The sequence below is a fragment of the Lepisosteus platostomus genome, chromosome 17, assembly GCF_059453375.1.
Source record: "Lepisosteus platostomus isolate fLepPlt1 chromosome 17, fLepPlt1.hap1, whole genome shotgun sequence".
Classification (NCBI taxonomy): Eukaryota; Metazoa; Chordata; class Actinopteri; order Semionotiformes; family Lepisosteidae; genus Lepisosteus; species Lepisosteus platostomus.
In genome coordinates this window covers 20119-38962 of record NC_142627.1, presented here as the reverse complement: position 1 = coordinate 38962, position 18844 = coordinate 20119, and the positions used below count along the sequence as shown (strand labels likewise).

At 44.5% G+C, this 18844-nt stretch overlaps 1 protein-coding gene and 2 non-coding genes across 4 annotated transcripts in view; 2 read left to right on the top strand and 1 right to left on the bottom strand.

Moving 5' to 3' along the window:
* LOC148645902 (uncharacterized) overlaps window positions 1-6161 on the bottom strand; it is a 50435-nt gene extending 44274 nt beyond the window's left edge. For both annotated transcript variants that reach the window (XR_015927891.1, XM_088609766.1), the window contains exon 1: window positions 6049-6161. The gene's annotated coding sequence lies outside the window, so the exon portion shown is untranslated. The remainder of the gene's footprint in view (window positions 1-6048) is intronic.
* An 11362-nt stretch (window positions 6162-17523) lies between these two features.
* On the top strand, window positions 17524-17714 carry LOC148645901 (U2 spliceosomal RNA). Its single transcript, XR_015928039.1, has one exon. It is a non-coding gene; the product is annotated as a U2 spliceosomal RNA (small nuclear RNA).
* An 811-nt stretch (window positions 17715-18525) lies between these two features.
* Window positions 18526-18716, top strand: LOC148645900 (U2 spliceosomal RNA). Its single transcript, XR_015928038.1, has one exon. It is a non-coding gene; the product is annotated as a U2 spliceosomal RNA (small nuclear RNA).
* The last annotated feature ends 128 nt before the right edge of the window (window positions 18717-18844 follow it).

Below are 18844 nucleotides of genomic sequence, written 5' to 3'. Positions count from 1 at the left end.
TCTTGCCCTACAGAGCTCTTTAACTGTGAAGTTCCCAGCATTTTTAAATGAGTCTAATAATGGTCAGGTTACTTGGACATGAGAAGCAGATAGTGATCTCTGGTGCGAACTTTTTGCAGCTGAAATTTCACTGTTTAAACAAATAAGAAATTAGATTGTTCAAAAATCTAATCACTTATTTTAACTAGTGCTGGGTGATAATTCGATAATGAGAATTATCGCGATATAATTTTCATCAATATAATTTTAACAAAAGTTCGTTGTTTGAGTTATTTTTAGAGGGGGCCAACTTCAGGGAGCTAAGATTCATCAATGAGTAATCAGGAAACAGTTTAAATTCTCATCAGAAAGACTTCAGAAACTAAAATTATCCTGCAGCTAGGATCACACCTTCCCCCTTCTCTTAACGACAGACTGCTGTTCTTCTAAATTCTCTCTATACATTGTAGGTTTCATTTCACACCTCTCTTCACCTGTCCCGACTTCACACCTCTTGATTGGCCTCTCTGTCTGTCCCCTGCTCCTGCTCCTCAATCCTCCTCTCTCCCAGTCTTTGTTCTCCCGCTAATTTACCTTTGCTTACTGCCCTGTCTCTCTCACACCTGAAGAAGGCTCTGCGGCCGAAACGTTGTTTGCTTTCTTCTCTTTTCAGCATGGAATAAACCTATTACTTGTTCTTAATCAACCGTCTGTGTAGGGGGGTTGGGCAGAGCGATGGAGAGTGAAATAAATGACCGCCGGCACTTTTCCTTCCCCCCAGTGCGAGGTGATAATGTGGAAAACGGGGTTTTTATTTTACTGGGAGTGTGAACACTGAGTGAGCACTTGGGCGCACATTGAGATTGACACAGTGAGATTACCGAGATGGATAGTTTTAGTAATATGTTGACAAATATCTGAAGTTTTGCTTTCACGAGACAAGATAAAATTGTATCCAGCTGTGAATCAACTACGTGACCTTAACCCCGTGAAATGTGGGAAAGAGGTTTAGTGGGCACCGTTACTCACAGTGTTTTTCATGTGTGCTAACTTTCTGACCCTCTATCCAATCACACTTTCACAGTCTCCCTACCAGAAAAAAACCTGATTATTCAAGCCCCTAACTCTCTGCCAAATCTACTTCTGGTTCACATGGTCTTTTGTAACACACACCTTTCTGGGATTTTTTGCATTTCTAAGCTTTTGCAAGTGTTCCTGCATCCCTCTTCTGCACTTTGTCTGGTCATGGCTTTTTTCTGTTTGCTTATTTCAAGGTAACACCTGCTCCAATTCTAAAACTTTTTGCTCATGTGGATTTTTGTATTTTCACATTTACATCTCTAACACTTTAATGTTCCAAATGTTCATTTGCCTTCATTTTTAAAAATGAATTTCAGTTTCAGCCTTTAAAATGCTTAAGTTTCTTTCTTTTGTTCTTGCCCTACAGAGCTCTTTAACTGTGAAGTTCCCAGCATTTTTAAATGAGTCTAATAATGGTCAGGTTACTTGGACATGAGAAGCAGATAGTGATCTCTGGTGCAAACTTTTTGCAGCTGAAATAAAGAAAGTATGTTTTTAATGTTTGAAATCGCTATACTTGCAAGTACATTTTGTATTCAGTTTGCTTGTGTATGTTTGCTGGTGGGCAAACATTCGAGGTGAAAATTCGTCCACAAGGAGTGTAGCTTTAAAGACGGCACCAAACTTTTTCGTCTCTGTGTGTTGCTCAAGCCATTCCTCTTTGGAGCCTTTTGACCCCTCCCCCTTCCCTCTGCCTGCCTGACCTGTCCCCATTATTAACCAGTGTGTGTCCGAATCGCAGCAGGTAAGAGAGAGTTGGGAGAGACAGGAAAAGGTGAAATCTGGTTTAAATTTAAATTACATTTTACCTTCATTTTTTATTTTATAATTGTAGAAACCGAGAGATTCAAGCCTGAAGTGTCAAGCCAAGCTGTATTGTATGCACACAAGCAGCAGCGTATTTGAGGCTTACTGCTGTATTGCTCCTTGTATGCATACAATACAGCTTGGCTTGACGAACGGACACTTCAGGCTTGAATCTGTTGGTTTCTACATGTTTGTATTTTACGTACTTTTTGATAGATTTAACGTATGTTTGAACACAGTCTTGCAAGTTAATGTTTATAGAAGATGTGGAAGAAGTGCAACAATTTATCAGTGTGGAATTTGATCAAATTATTGATTACTAATAGTTTATGCACCCGAAGCCTGACTTTATTGAGATGTATATAAAATATTGAACTGTGACATAACATTCAGAAATACAATCGCAAATATTTCTGTATAAAAAAATATTTGTGTAAATTCAAATTTTCTAAAATTTATTTTTTTTAAACTAAAAATGATTAAAATGTATAATCTTTCCATATGTGATGTAATTAGAAAGTACAATAAGCCCCTGCTTTGTTTAACGATGGTTTCAAATATAAAACTAGTGAGAAAGCTTAGTTTAATGATAATTAAAAGAAATTATTTAGATTCCATTATGAAGTTTTAAAGGCAGACGTGCTCAGTGCCATAAACACTGCAGGCTGCAGAACGGTCTCCTCACAGCGCCGCCTCTTCTCTGACTGAGCTGAGCTCAGAGGGCGGGGCGCTGTTCTCTCAGCCACCTGCTAATTCGCTACACACCACAGGAAGACAGGAGAACACGACTGTACTGTATCGGTACGAAATGCATCTGGATTTTATAAAATTAAAGTGTTTAAAATGTTTCAAAAGTTAAAAAAACATACAGCTTACACAAGGATTCTAAACTGATCACAAGGAAGAAATATTACCTGTTTTTTGTGTATTTCTTGTTTTTAACTAAACCCTTTTGTTACGGGTTTTAAAATCATTTAATGTCCTTTACAGGCAGACACGTTATTCTTATTTTTTAATTTCTTTAAAATTTAAAGATACAGTTGCCCATCGTGCCACACGATGTTCCATTTTTATGTTTTTGAGAGACTTCGGAAAGCTTACACTGACGCATAACAAATACAGCATAATGCCTTCTCACATTAGGAAGTCTCTTGCACCTGGGATCCGCTTTATTCAAAAGATGCAACCAGGTACTAGATATTGTTTAAATAAAAGCTGTGGAATGATTCACAAATTGCGATCTTTAAACCTATAGGTTGCAGGCTCTGTCATTTGTTCACAAAGTTATTGACTTCCGAAAAATCATGTCTCATAAATAGGCGTTTTAATAAGCAAAGGTTATGAAAACCATAAAAAAAAGACTGAAAAAGATACAAGAAGCTTTATTTTTTATTTAATTAATACTGCTTATAATGACCAGACACATTATTATAGCTTCAGTGATATATTTAATACCGCTTTGTTATTCTCGATTCTAATTACAATATATACGATTTTGTTTTAAGGCTTGAGGCGTCTGTTAAATTGCCCCACTGAATAAAGTGTTTTGAATTAAACCGGTTGAATAGGTTTTTACTCCAACTGTTGGCAGTATTCACGTTTGATAATTCACATTTTTATTCCATTATTAATATCAGTTAACATTGAATAAGCCATAATGCAGGTGTAGCGGCCAGGCTTAATAATAAGAAAGAATTAAGTGTTCTGGGCTTTCCCAAATGAGGCCCCATTTCTCTGTTTATCTCTGTGGTGCAGCCACAGAGAAACTATTCATGCAGGCTGATTTAAGGTTTCCTTTGATAAGGTTTCCTAGGACAGCTCCCAAAGGGGGATGCACTTAGCTAAGCCTGGCTATCATGATCAATGGTCATCCATTGGCGCCTATCTGTCTAGGGAGTGCCAGTTGGACATCTGGACTGCATTCCTAAGTGTCAGGAGTAAGTGACTCATATCTCACCTTGATCAACCAATCAGGGACTGGTAGGGCCGAGTAACCCACGTGGGACTCTGATGCCCATGGAACTTTCAGCCAATCAATGAGCTGAAGTTCCTCCAGGTAAAAACAGGCAACACAGAGAGCCTGAGAGATTCAGGAAGATTCAGTAAGATTCTGGAGGAGAATTATTGGACTTTTCTTAAGGGAATTCAAAGGAGAATTCCAGGGGAGGACGGCCCAGGAGCAGAAGGCTCCCAAGGGCAGGACATTCTCACAGCGCGCCTCCTGACCATCCTGAGACTCAGCCCGGACAACCACGGAACGGCCAGTGTGTCTGAGTGCCAGAACTTTCCTTTGTTCTAAGAGTCTAGAGCGGAGGTTGTCAGAGAATAACCAGAGGATCCACCCGAGGTTAGCACCAGCAGCAGGCCTCGTGAACAGGTCGGAACTGTGGACAGCTGAATCACTATTCAGAACTAGCTCTTCATCAGGAACGAACCGGTCCTCTTCCTGACTTGCTGGGACCCACAGTCATCTTTTCCCCTGTGCACAAACTTTGCTAGTTAAAGCCAACACTATCTAGCCGGTCAGTGAGCATCTGCAGCGCACTATTGCAAACCGCACAGCACAGCCTGGCACGGAGCCAGAGAGCGCGGATTGGACAGCAACAAGCCTGCAACTGTTTCTTTGTGCCCGCAGGAGATCTGAATCACCAGAGATTGGATGAGTATTTAACTTCAATGCATTACAGCTCGAGAATTCAATTGTTATCCCAACCAGTTGATATCAATTTAATTCCTAAGAGTTATGTACTTGTTTTGAGTATCTAATGTAGAAGTTATAACCAAGTTCATTTATGAAACGGTCAAAATGAATGATATACTGAACGTATGCCCTCTTGATATGTGTAACACTTTGCAACTGATTCAATATATACCTTTTGTATTCTGATAACCCTCTCGATAAGATCTGTTAGGTTTATATGCATATTCTATGTATTAATAAATGTATCCTCGTGTATTAGTACCTGTGTGTGTGCGTTGTTTGAGTTATGTTGCATGGTTGGATTCTAAAGCCATCAAAAGAATCAACTTTGTGATTTACTGCTACAATTAATAATTGTCCCAGTAAATGCCCAAACCCTACAGAACTGGTGCCTTCAGAGAGCCACTACATTTACATTTTGGCTACGGCAACATTACATATTTGGCGTCCCTGGGCCGGCTATCATTACACAGGTCTTCTTCATGTTCCACGCATTCATAAAAAACAGTTGGCAGTAAAGCCTTTAGTTACAGGGCCCCTAGCTTATGGAACAGTCTCCCACCCCATGTTCAAGAGGCCGAATGAATCTCAGTATTCAAATCCAGACTGAATACCTATCACTTCAGCCTAGACTACTCACACCTTACATCATACCCTGCTGCAACCATGGAACCTGGGGCTGCTGTACATGCCATTGTGTGTCTCAGTGTTGGCCCACCAGGTAGATACATCTATTCTGACCAAACTATCCTATTCTCCTCCCCACAAGTCCAGATGGCGCCCGGGCTGGGTACCATCTGAGTTTAATGCTGCATCACTTCCATGGATCCAAGAAGGACAGCGTGGATATAGTTATTCTTTAGGAGGATTTTGCAGGTCTACTGAGATCTGCTAAAGTACTGACATACAGAAGACATGATGGATGAATGAATACCCTTATTCATTTATTCCTTTTTTAATTATATAATGTTAGCATGCCCACAGGGGTTGAGCAGCCAGTTGACCTTGGACCCCTGGAGGTTTCTTTTCTCCTTACTGAGGAGTTTTTGGTTCCTCTCCTCTGTTGTCTTCTGGTCTTTTCTGTTCTGTATTCACACATATGGTAACTTGATAAAAGCGCCTTGGGGCAACCTTGTTGTGAAAGGCGCTATATAACAAACTGATTTGAACTACTGTAAAATGTAAACATTGCTTAGTTTGGAAATTAGTGTTAATTTAACCTTTAATGGTCAATAATATAATAGAATAGTATAATAGAAAAGTAATACTGATATCATTGGAATTATTTTGTACTAAAGAAGAGCAAGTTCCAAAATAATAAAATGATTGGGCAATATTTCTGGGATTCATAAAACAGGAATTTAGACAATCTTATGGGAATTTATGTTCAACTTATGAATTTACACTTTATGAACAGTTTTTAAGGAACTGATAATGTTCACAGATCATGGGATGTCTATACAAAATGACTGGGTACTCACGATTTGGGAAAAACAGGATTGAAGAGATGGTGGCGTGGAGCTACGTACCAAAATTACCTGCAAGACAGAGACCTGAATTAAGAATGGGAAGGTAACTTAGAACCTGTACGGATGAAACTGTAAAACAGAAAATCAAAGGCTTTATCAACAGGTGTTTGCTGCTGACTACCCAATGATGATACAGGCACAAGCAGCTTACTGTCTGACGAGAGCAGGGAGGTATGTAGCAAAGCTGACTTTACATTGATATAAGACTAGCTTTGCACATATACCCTGGGATATGGCAACAAGAAATACAGAAACTGAATCGTCTGAAATGGTTATTTGCTGCTTAGTTTTTAAAAGCATCTGATAGGAGGGATGCTCTTTTTGACAAGCTTTTCAAACCACTAAGAAATAATTAAGGGGACTGATGATAAAATAACTACTGTAGGTGATTATAACCATAATAAACTGTCTTTGGCTGTATATGTTAAAATTCAATAACATGTAGGACAATAATATTATAAAAACAGGCTGACAGAGTGGGGAATGCAGAACAATAAATTGGAACCAAACTGATGCAGAGTCAATAGGTTAATAATAATAATTGCTTACACTTATATAGTGCTTTTCTGGACACTCCACTCAAAGCGCTTTACAGGTAATGGGGATCCCCTAAGCCAACACCAGTGTGCAGCCCCACCTGCATGATGCGACAGCAGCCATAGTGCACCAGTACACTCACCACACACCAGCTCTCAGTGGGGAGGAGAGCAGAGTGATGAAGCCAGTTCAGAGATGGGGATTATTAGGAGGCCATGATTGATAAGGGCCAATGGGAAATCCGGCCAGGACCCGGGGTTACATGGTTGGTTATATTGCTTATATCCGGTTCCACTGGATGATTATATTTCGTAAACGGTTAAAGGTCCACACTGAAAACAGTACACCTAAGTCAAGGCAGGTATAGCACCTGTCTAGTGCTCTTTATGGGACTATCCATGAGCTGAAGGTTTAGGAGCAGTGCTGTTTTCCATGACAACTTCCTACTGGGAGCAGGAGCAGCGCTGCTCTCTCTGGATTTATTGTCGGGTTAAATTTAATAAATGTGACTACATTTGGGACTGATTTTTCCTAAGGTAAATTTTACCTTAGAATAATAATATCTGATATTGGGGGTTAAATTAATCTTATAGCAAGCTGATGTAAGCACATGATATTTATAACCATTATAATAACATCCAAAGAAAGTGATTTTATCAAACCCTCCCAAATTGAAACGGTCCAATCTGCATCTCCGACTGGGACACTCGGTCCAAAGCCAGAATTCCTTATCAAGAGATTAAAACACCTTGCCTCTGTCCAACTGGCCGTCTCGTATCCCTCGGTGTCCTGGAACTCTGGTGCATCTGAAATAAAACCCATAAGATCTTCATCTTATCATTACATAATTTACAACACTTACACACACAAAAAACTGATTATTACCCTGGGTATTGCAATGGAGTGAAACAGAAGTGTCAGGCCATTTCATAACAAGAGGAATAAACGCTGTCCCTGGGCTCCAGCCTGAACTACTGTGTGGGGTCAATCAGTACAAGTTCCCTCTCAAAGGTTCACGAAGCTTGCCGTTAACACGCAAATTCACAGTAGGAAACTATTTTAAGGAACAAAACGTTTATTCCATACTGAAAAGAGAAGAAAAAAATCACAACGTGTCGGCCGTAGAGCCTTTCATACCCGTTTCCCCGTGTGAAGCCCCTTGAAGACAGACCCTTCCCTTTGCAGCCCCGGTTCAGGCGTTTCTCGGCGTCACGGGCGTTTCCATAACTTGATCACGTTAATCGTTTTCACTCAGTTAATGATGTTGACTATCGCAGTCATTACCGCATTAAGTCAACCGGGACAACCCTCACAGGAATGTAACAGCTTTATTTGCGAATTCAGCAATGTCAGGCTACTTATGAATAATACCTGACACTTTCCTGAACCTCGGGATGAAGTGCTGCACCTTAAGTGATTGGAAATTTAAGCGCATTAGACGACATTTGGCTTAAAACGGTGTTCGAGCACCGAGCAACACTCGTAAAACCTACTGAAGTGGGGATGTAAAATACTGAGAGCTCAAGAAACGGCCGAACGCAGGCCTTTCAGCAAAACGGAAAAACGGAAATAAACTACACGCAAGTCTGCATCGCTTTAGTTCACATAAATAAAACCGCGACACGATCAGTAATATTGTAGGTGTGTGATGTGCTCGACACAAGGTGACATTTTCACAGCGCTCAGCGGTGTTTTCTACAGGAGCTTGCTGTGGCCTCAGGCAAGCGGCCGTTAATTAACAAGCTCGTCTCCACTTCAACTCGTATATAAAACCTTCCTCGTCAGACGCCCAGCTACAGGCTTTCACCGTCCCTCGGCACAGACTCGGCACGTTACAAACTCGGTCTCATACACTATTCCGGTTTTCTTGACAATTACTGATATTTCAACAGAAACTCAGGCGCTGAGCTCCAATGACGAGTCTACAGGCAGACACGAGCGCCGCGCGCGCTTCCACTCTACCGTCCCTCATCCCTGGCGCGCGCGGGGGCCGGCGGGGTGACGTCACCTCTCGCGAGAGGCGAGCTCAGCCCAGCCCGACGGAGCCCCGCCCCGCTTACGTCACGGCGGTTTGAATCTGCGGGCGGGAGAAGGACGAGCGACATGGCGGCACTGCAGCACGGTAAGAGATTTATTTTCAAATAGTTGCTTAAAATCCCACATCCTAACGCAGTAACTTCGAGTTATTTGTTAACTGTACAATTCAGTTTATCGGGGCTCATGGTCTGATCAGTGTACAGCATAATGTTAATGTTTAGTCTTTTGCATCTGTTGGCTGTTTTTTGTGAAAAAATGTGTTTATTGCAAAACACGCAATGTGGTTATTCGGTGGTTGTTGTGTCTGTGTTACAAAGCTGTGCTCTTTGAACCGAGAGCGATGCGAAGGGCTCGTTTTGCACCTGTATCATTGTTTTAATAGCGGCAGTAGTTGCAGCTGATCAGAGCTGTAATGTGAAAAATACCGCTGCGTGTTAATTCAACATGATGCGCGCTGGCACAGCTCACAGTAGACATGGTGGATGAATTAATACCCTTATTCAATTATTCCTTTTTTAATTGTATAATGTTAGCAAGCCCAGAGGGGTTGGGCAGCCAGTTGACCTTGGACCCCTAGAGGTTTCTTTTCTAATTACTTACTGAGGAGTTTTGGGTTCCTCTCCTCCGTTGTCTTCTGGTCTGTATTCACATGCACGGTCACCTGCTTTGTTAAGCGCCTTGGAGCAACCTTGTTGTGAAAGGCGCTATATAAAAATAGATTCAATTGAATTTGGGTCTGAGTTTGGAAAGCTTAACCTATCGGCTACAACGAAAAACTTACATGCTAGGCTCAAACTGTCAGTCACATGGCTGTGTGTGTCCCTTAAGCCACTACTATTGGGCTTTCTAGTTATGGGGGTGGGAAGGCGCCCCCTCTGGGTGCCTGACTTGTCGCCGTCTTTAACCGCTCTGGTGCAGAGCCGCAGCGACTGAGAGACCCTGAGAAAGAGGGGAAAAAATGAATCCTGAGAAAGCGCTTGTGTGCCCTAGTGGTAAGGGATAGCAAAACATCAGCAGCTACTGCGAGGAATCGGGGATAGATGTAATCAGACTTAAAATCTGAACGAATTCAAAAACTAGATGTTACAATCTTGAGGAACAGAGCGATGATGGAGATGAACACATTTTCCGGAGCCAAGAAATCAAATAGGAAACAAGCTTTCTGATATCTAAAATCACGATTTCGATCTAGGTCTTGAACATAAAAAACAATATTTTCAGAGAGTGGTTGGTTTGTATGTACAGAGGATCATTGATAAGAAATCCCGCTTAAGAAAAAGTGAAAGGGATGATTTTGACCTCCAGATGTTTGCTCTGCCTCTAGTAAGTAAGGAGAGCAGTGAAACTTCAGCTGCAGAAGATGCACAGCGAGCACTAGCTGTGCTTGTGATGTGAGATCAGGAATGGGTGAATTCAGTGCTGTGAAGTGCACTAATGAGGTAGTAGGTGAATTAGGAGCACAGTTTTAATGTGCATAGATTCATGGAAGAATGCAGGAAGCTAGATGATGAAAGAGCTAGGTTAGACAAGAAAAAAAGAGAGAGGACTTCTGCTTTATAAGGCTGAAACTGAAATTCAAGCTCTCAAAAAAATAAATAAGCAAGGCAAATGAAAAGTTAGTGTATGGAGGTTTTAGGAATGTGAATAAAAGGCTTAGACGCCGGGATAGTAAAATTAAAATGTGGAGTGTGAGCAGGCAGTCATTTTGAATGAGCCAGAGAAGGAAAGGGCACAGCTAGAGAAGAGTATTGATGAATTGCATGAACAGTTGCAAAACCTTAGATATACAAATAAAGGAATCGCAGAAGGTTGCGTGTCACAAAAGGAAACGTGATTCTGAAGCAGATTGAGCAGATGGGGTGAGGGACCTGGATGAGCAGGGGCACTTCTGGCAGGGAGAACATGAAGGCTTGAAAACAGAGACAGAGGGGCGAGTGAGTCACAATATGAGCACGTGTGAAAAAGGAAAGTATAGTGATGCTGGAAGAGAGGCTTATATGAAGTTAGTAGCAAACATGAGTGTTGGTGCAGGAAAGGCTTTTCAGATAATCAGAATATTTTTGGATAAATTGGTAAGTATTCAGGTTGACAGATTGCCAGGGGAAAGTTTTTGTAAATATCTTGTGTTAGAAGCAGGGCAAGTTTCTTTGCAACATCTGAAAGAAAAACTGTTGCAAAGTAATTTAAGCCTTGCCACAGATGGGACCACTAAATATGGCCATAAATATGGAACTGCAGGGATTTCTTTCCAGGAGGGTAGCAGAATGCATTTAGGACTCGGAGAGCAGGCGTCGGGTTCAGCTCAGCGCATATTTGACACGGTTAGAGAGGTGGTGCAAGATGTTGTTAACACTGGAAGCACGGATTCGGATGCAACACGTTCCGAGAAGGAAATGTTCTGCAAAATTACAAATCTAATGGACGACAGGGCAAGTACAGAAAACAAATTAGTGAAATCCTGGCGCAGTACAGAGCTGAAATCTTCCCTGAAATTGTAGATGGATTTGATGACCTCAGTGAGACAGACAAGCCCAGGATCAGAATTATCAATGAGTTGTTCTGTGGATTGCATGTAATTGATGGCTTGGCACATCAGGCCAATGTTACACTTTCTGTCTGGGAAGGCATGATTGTTGGTGGTGAAAAGGTGGGCAGTGCTAGTTTAGACTGGATGCACAGAACGGTTGGAGAGTGGTAGTTAGATTGATTAGATCAGTGTGCAAAGCTGTCCATGAAAGAGGGTGTGAGAAAAGTGGCAATTCTGTGCAGTTTAGATCTTTTTGTTGAGTCAGGGGGAATCTGATCATGTCCCTCTGGTTCCCTTTAAAGGAAACTTGCAGCTGGAGTTTATTTTTTATGTGCTGAATTGCTGGAAATCATGCTTGATATATGTAATGAAAACAAATGAATAGAAGCAGTGTTTGAGGATTTGAGTGTAGGTCAGTTCACTGCAGGATGCTGAGCACTGGGAATTATTTGTAAATTAGTGACACAGCCTTTGTGGAAAGCTCTGGGGAAAAAAGAGCATGTTTTAGAAATGAATTCAAGATACAGGGAGATAGTGTGCAAACTGAAGAATGGCAGGATGATAGCAGTACGTTAGTCAGCTTGTTTACTGACACACAGGTACATTCTGGACCTGATCTGCAGAAGCTAACAGAACAGAGGAGCCCTGAATCTGAGGACATGATTAGACAGGCTGTGGAACTGATCCTTGCTAGTTTTGTAAAAGTGTGTTGTAAGATGGTAGCAGATCATCTAGAATATGGCAGGTATGATGAGGTTTCTCAGGAGATGTTTGAAAAGCTTGAATCAGCACCCAAGACGAATGTCAGCCGTGAGAGGGATTTTGGAATCTTTGACAATTTACTTAAAGTTAAGGCCAGAGCAACAGCATTAGCTCTCGAGGGTATGGTTATGTTCAAGGAGAACAGGTCTTGGCAGTGGCTTGAAAAACTGGATTCTGAAAAGAAGGCAGAAGTTTTATCTCAAGCTAGAGAATCGGTTAAAGAGCAGAGGGCTGTGTTTTGTGAGAGGATGGCTAGGATAAGAGATGCCAGGTTGCGGACACTTTGAGAGAAGAAGGAAAAAAAGATAGAAAAGGAAACAAGAGATATAAGGACAAAGGAAGTACTAACGGTAGAGACAGGAGAGTACGGGGGAGTTTGGAACAGCGAGGAAGAAATAGACGAGCAACTGAGGAATTTAGATGAGGACAAGAAGCTTCCTGCAGTTACAGCACAGTTGAGGTTTAGGAGACTTGTGAGAGGAATGAAACATGAAAATTGAGTTTTCAATTTTTCAAAGGACAGGAAAAGGCTTAGTCTAGAACAGCTCATTGATCATTTAAAAAAAGTGTTGTCTGCAGGCCAGAGGAAATCCCAGCTACATCTAGAGAAGACAAAGATTATTGTTTGGCACCGTCAGAATGTATCGTTGAAGAAAAGGCAGAGTTTTCAAAGGAGGCCGTTAAGCAGCATTTTAAGGCTAGAGATCTAGGTAGAAAACAGGTTGGTATTGAAAGCTGAAGAATTCCTATGTTCATTAAACCAGAACACTTGTTAGGAAAGAGAGTTAGACATGCCTTTGAGAAAGCTAGGAAGGTGTGGTACAAGGGCACAGTTGCTGAAATGAGACTAGATGGCCAGGAGTATATTTTTCAAATAAAAATGGATTTTGAAAAATGTGTTGGTTTGCTTTGGGGACAGATTATATGGATAGTTGTTTAGAATTGCTTCCTGTTAGTGCAGAGGACTTCGTAGGCAAGAAAGTTGAGCACATGTTTGTGAGCAGTGAAGATGGGAGTGAATGTTGGTGGCCAGGCAGGGCAGTCCGTGCAGATAGAACAGGAGGCTTGTTTGTCGTGGATTATGTAGAGGGGGGTGATGATGAAGTTAGTGGCATAATTGAGTATCCATTGTTAGATGATAATGAGGTGAGGATTGTTGCTTAAGTTCCAGGCTGTTGCTAATGTTACGCTGTGTGTCAGATGCAGATAATTTTGAGGAAGAGAAAAAGGAAAACATCTGGTAGCCGATGCTGATGCGCCAGGTAGGATGTTGAACAGTGAATAATGTAAATATTTTCCACATTTAACATAATTAGAAAGTACAATAAGATCCCATTTTGTTTAAAGATGTTATCTTTGTTATGGTGAAAAGCTGATCCCTGGAGCCAGCATCTTAAGATATCAAGTTCGACATCGGCTTCCAGAACCAAGCCCTCAAAATGTGCTTCTTTTTCATCAACAGAGGATACCCCAGCAGCGTTATTGACAGGGCCCTCGCCCGAGCCAAAAACACCCCCCAGACCATCAACCCAATCAGGAACTCCTGCCATAACAACTGCATTCCTTTGGTGCTTCCCTACCACCCCAACACACTTCCTATCCCCAGGACTATTAACCACAACTTTTCCTTCCTACAGGATGATCCCTCCATTGGGGCCCTCTTTTCTGACTGCCCCATCATCTCATATTGCCAATCACCTAATCTGCACAACCTTCTTGTTCACAGCTCTCTTGACTGCCCTCAGCACCTATCCACACCAGGACTTTCCCCTGCAACAGAGCTCGCTGTATCACCTGCAAGTACACATCTAACACCACACTCATTCAAGGCCCCTCAGCACAATTCTGCATCACCCAGATGGCATCTTGTACCTCCAGCAACCTTAATTACTGTATCTCCTGCAGTAAATGCCCAGCCATCTACATTGGAGAAACAGGAAGGAGACTCGGAGACGGCTTTAGAGAACACGTCAGGGCTGTGAAGATTAAAGATCTCTCCAAGCCCATTGTTTCTCATTTCACCTCATATGGCCATGACCACATTAATCTCTCCATCTGTGTCCTCAAAGATGGTTTTCCAAACTCATACATCAGAAAGACAACAGAAACTAAAATTATTCTGCAGCTAGGATCACACACAAGTTTAATTTCACACCTTTCTGCACCCATTTTGACTTAACACCTCTTGTTTGGCCTCTCTATCTGTCCCCTGCTCCTGCCCCTCACCCCTCCTCTCTCCCAACCTTTGTTCTCCTGCTAATTTACCTTTGCTGACTGCCCTGTCTCTCTCACACCTGAAGAAGGCTCCATGGCCAAAACGTCGTGTTCTTTCTTCTTTTTTTCAGCATGGAATAAACCCATTACTTGTTCCTTTGCAGCCTACGCATGCTGACATAGCTCCCCACCTGAACTACTATCTTAAGATATCTGTATTTGTAGATACCTAGGGAGGTCAAAAGGCTGATCCCTGGAGCCAGTAATATGAAATTAATTAAATTTAATTAAAAAATTAAATCCTCTATACATAACTTCCCCGTGCCTTCAGATAGCTGGTTTCCAGCACTGTGTATAGTTAGTCGTTAGTTATAATTTTTAACATTTACATTGTCATTGTTATTCATTGAATATGTTTGCTGTTCAGTTCTAGTTGATATACTTTTAAGATGTATCTTATGATGTAGGTGTGATAATGCCTTTTTCCCATCAGGTCCAAAGAAAGAGTATGTCCTCGGTGACTCTATGTTGCGGGGCCTGGAGAAACTGATGCCAGCAGAGCAGGTGTGGCTGCACCCTGGCACAGCCCTGCAGTGCAGTGCCCACCAGCACCTGCACCACCTCCAGGCCCTGAACGGGGATATATCACTGATCGTTAACACAGGGACCAATAACAGAGCCCTGGGTGACATCCTTAGAGCTAGGGAAGAGCTGACTGTGGCAGTAAGAGCATCTCCTTGGAAGGTTCATATGGCAGTTTGCTCAGTTTTGCCACGGCTCTGCGATGCCTCTTTGCTGCTGGAGCTGTGAAAGAAGCTGCCCGGGCTCTTCCACAGCTCCCCTCTCACATGGACCATGTGCAGCTCCTCAGGAGCAACAGAGTGCTTCTGCAGAACCAGCAGCCTCAGGCCTCTGCTGCTGATGGGCTTCATCTCAGTGCCACTGGGAAAAGGAGCATTTTTCAGTATATTTTACATTTTATTTCTCATTATTTTAGAACTTTAGTTTGATTTATTTTACTAGTGCCGCATTTTATTTCATAATTTACTTTTTTGTTTACTTTCATTTTGTGATATTTTTATGTTGTCAGATCAAATGCACATTTGACCAAGGTCTTGTAAATGATTACGTTTTACAAGACATGGGAAAAAAGTGCAACAATCTATTCCAACGCAATTTTAATATTAATTACTATATTTGTCATTCATACTTAATATTATGTATGACAATTATTATATTTATAATGTATACTAACTGTTTTTATACCTTTCCAAAATGTAGAAATCATTAAAGATGATTAAAAACGTATTTTCCACGTGTAAGTACAATAAGATCCCGTTTTGTTTAACGATGTTATCAGTGATCCGTCTAATTTGTTGAAAAAGCTCTGTTTGTTTAATGATAAGTAGAGGACTTGGGAGTAAAAAGAGATGCCTCACACTGCTTGATTAAGTTTAAACACTAGGCTGTGATTGCAGACGCGGTCGGTGCCGTTAGCGCTCCGGGCAGCAGAGCGCCCATGCGGCACTGCGGAGCCCCGCCCCGCTGACGTCATGGCGGTTTGAATCTGTGGGCGGGAGAAGGACGAGCGGCATGGCGGCACCGCGGTGCGGTAAGAGATTTATTTTCAAATAGTTGCTTGAAATCGCACATCCTAGCGCAGTAACTTCGAGATATTTGTTTACTGTACAATTCAGTTCATCAGGAGTCATGGTCTGATCAGTGTACAGCATAACGTTAACGTTTAGTCTTTTACACCTGTTGGCTGTTTTTTGTGAAAAAATGTGTTTATTGCAAAACGCGCAATGTGGTTATTCGGTGGTTGTTGTGTTTGTGTTAGAAAGCTGTGCTCTTTGAACCGAGAGCGATGCGAAGGGCTCGTTTTGCACCTGTATCATTGTTTTAATAGCAGCAGTAGTTGCAGCTGCCTGTTATGATCGAAGCAGTAAAAAGCTCTCAGGTGAAAAATACCGCTGAGTGTTAATTCAACATGATGCAGGCTGGCACAGCTCACAGTAGTCACGCCATGTAACCCAGGACGGTTTTAACCGCCAGAACCCAGTTTGCGCGCAAGAGTGTGGCGAGCTGACCGCACTTATCTGTGAATAAAGGGGTTTTAATCGGTCCTAATAAGAGAAGCACACAGTAAGCACCAGTGGTTTAATCAGCACCGAGCTGGACCGCGGAGTGGCTGGCTCTCCGGGTCTTCATCAGCGCAGCAGCCGAGGCGCTGGTGGGTGTGAATGGCGGCGATCTGACTGCCCAGTCTCCTGTCCTGAGGCTGGGCTGAGGTGTCGAGCCCAGCTGTGCGGCACCTGCGGCTGCTGAGGATGGAGGTAGTGTTGCTGCGGAGAGCAGGGCAGCGCTATAGTGAGCTCGTCATGGCGCCGGCGGGGTGAGGCTGCCGAAAAACCTGAACCTTGACCCCAGCGGCCGGGGCGGGCAGGGCGACCCCAGCGGCTCCGGGGTGTCTGCGCTACTATGGGGCATCATCATGCATGGATAGTGAAAACACTGAGGTTTCTCCAAGACGGCAGGTTGAACCGTAGTGCAGCAGCAATACTGTCATAAAAATAAATTCCCCAGAGGCTCGTGTCCAACAGACATGGAGATTTCTGAGGGCTTTTCCCCAGCATTTCACTTGAGTGCAGATCCGAGTCATTCCAATGGGAGGCAGGGGAGTGCCCGATTGAACGCCGCTAGTTTTTACCCGTGTTACCACTGCAGCAGAGAGGAATCCTTTTCGGCTCCCGTGCGTTTTCCCTCCAAAAAACTTAGGTTTTTCAGCCTTTTCCCAGGGAGGCAGGCGTGGCTTGCTTGCTTGCTTGCTTGCTTGCTTGCTTGCGTGTGTGTCCGTCCCCGTCCCTGCAGGCGGGCCCCTTTCGACAGCTGGGCGTTTTCCCTCCAAAAAACTTAGTATATCCACCTTTTCTTTCTTTTGTTTCGGCAGGCAGGCGTGTGTGCGCGCGCGTCCCCGTCCCTCCCTCCCTCCCGAGAGAGAGCTGCCCCTTGCCTCTGCCCGCAGGTGCTGGCGCTCGGCTTTCGCTTGCAGCCGGTTGGGCGCAGCTGCTGCCGGTGGGAGGGGCCTAAGCTAAGGAGGCCGGGCGGCTGGCGCCCCCTGCGGCTGCGGTCGTTGTCGGGCCGTTGACAGAAGATCAAAGAGCAGGGCCCCCGCCCGGGACTGGCAGGAAGGCAGGCGGGCAGGCAAGAGAGTGGGGGAGCAGAGTCCCGCGGCAGGCCTCTGGCTGCAGGGAGGCCGGCAGCTGCGCGGGTCCCGGGCTCCAGAGGAGTCGGCCTGCGCCACTGTGCGCCAGCGGAACGCCCGCGCGTCGGTCCGCGCCTTTGTGGGCATCGCTTCTCGGCCTTTTGGCTAAGATCAAGTGTAGTATCTGTTCTTATCAGTTTAATATCTGATACGTCCCCCATCGGGGGACCACATATTAAACGGATTTTTGGAACAGGGAGCTGGATCAGGAGCTTGCTCCGTCCTCTCCACGCATCGGCCCGGTATTGCAGCGCCTCCGGGAGCGGTGCACCACCTTCTCTCAGCGGTGAAAAGACAGACGTAGGTAGGTAGCGAGCGAGCAAGCGAAGTGGACTGGAGCTCCTTCTTCTCGGGTCTCGTCCCTCGTCCCCCATCTGTGTGTCTCTGTGTTCTGTCTCTCTCTCGCCCTCTCGGTTCCCGTGCTCCCTCTGTGCGCTTTCCCGCGTCTCGACTCTCTGGGCAAGCAGGCCGGCCCCCTTTTCGGCTCCCGTGCGTTTTCCCTCCAAAAAACTTAGGTTTTTCAGCCTTTTCCCAGGGAGGCAGGCGTGGCTTGCTTGCTTGCTTGCTTGCTTGCTTGCTTGCGTGTGTGTCCGTCCCCGTCCCTGCAGGCGGGCCCCTTTCGACAGCTGGGCGTTTTCCCTCCAAAAAACTTAGTATATCCACCTTTTCTTTCTTTTGTTTCGGCAGGCAGGCGTGTGTGCGCGCGCGTCCCCGTCCCTCCCTCCCTCCCGAGAGAGAGCTGCCCCTTGCCTCTGCCCGCAGGTGCTGGCGCTCGGCTTTCGCTTGCAGCCGGTTGGGCGCAGCTGCTGCCGGTGGGAGGGGCCTAAGCTAAGGAGGCCGGGCGGCTGGCGCCCCCTGCGGCTGCGGTCGTTGTCGGGCCGTTGACAGAAGATCAAAGAGCAGGGCCCCCGCCCGGGACTGGCAGGAAGGCAGGCGGGCAGGCAAGAGAGTGGGGGAGCAGAGTCCCGCGGCAGGCCTCTGGCTGCAGGGAGGCCGGCAGCTGCGCGGGTCCCGGGCTCCAGAGGAGTCGGCCTGCGCCACTGTGCGCCAGCGGAACGCCCGCGCGTCGGTCCGCGCCTTTGTGGGCATCGCTTCTCGGCCTTTTGGCTAAGATCAAGTGTAGTATCTGTTCTTATCAGTTTAATATCTGATACGTCCCCCATCGGGGGACCACATATTAAACGGATTTTTGGAACAGGGAGCTGGATCAGGAGCTTGCTCCGTCCTCTCCACGCATCGGCCCGGTATTGCAGCGCCTCCGGGAGCGGTGCACCACCTTCTCTCAGCGGTGAAAAGACAGACGTAGGTAGGTAGCGAGCGAGCAAGCGAAGTGGACTGGAGCTCCTTCTTCTCGGGTCTCGTCCCTCGTCCCCCATCTGTGTGTCTCTGTGTTCTGTCTCTCTCTC